The following is a 772-nucleotide window of genomic DNA, read 5'->3' on the forward strand; positions in this document are numbered from 1 at the left end:
TCCCTTTAGATTTTCAAAATAGTTCTAAGTGGTCATTGACTTAATGTAAAAATGACGTGGCATGTTGAGGTGACTACCTTTAGATGAGTTGGAAAACTTTACTAATATTTTGTAATGCCTTCTAATGAGCTAAATGAAGCCATGTCTTAGGAAGGGTAGAAGATGGAAGCAAGAAGAAATAGGCTCTTTGGTAGCTAAGTGTAAGAGTAGGACAAAACTCGGCTAGGCTAAGGAAGGTCATGCTTGATGATGGAATGCATAATAAGCATATGATTGAGACCATGTCATCTAATGAGGTGTAGTGCTGAAGTAATATTGTGAGTGAAATTAGGAAACAGAAATTTGGTAAATCCTAGCCCTTCATCACCAATAGTGGGCCAAGTGACACAAGAAGGGATCATGCTGGATTTTATGAGGTAATATAAGTAAGAAGGTCGAATTCATTGGGTCGGTTTGGTCAAACTACTTGGACTATTTGTGTAATTCTAGTGGCATTCGAAAGCTTTGTGTATATATTTTCTTTGTCTGGGTTGCTGAAAGGAAAACTCGTTGGAATAAAGCCAGAGAGGCAAAATGAAGATGAAGGGTTCGTTTCTTGGGTGAATCTAGGCCATCAGTGAAGAATTGAACCTCCAAGACGAATTACGAAGCGTTTTGAGCTAAAAATTTGAGGTAATATTGTTAACTCAGTTATAAACAACTTTATAGAATGAAACTTTTTAAGTGAGGGCTGGAAATCGAGTTATATATTTTTGAAGTTTGAACTGAAAAT

The sequence above is a fragment of the Benincasa hispida genome, chromosome 5 (genome assembly GCF_027475165.1).
Source record: "Benincasa hispida cultivar pf3 chromosome 5, pf3_genome.v1.1, whole genome shotgun sequence".
Taxonomy (NCBI): domain Eukaryota; kingdom Viridiplantae; phylum Streptophyta; class Magnoliopsida; order Cucurbitales; family Cucurbitaceae; genus Benincasa; species Benincasa hispida.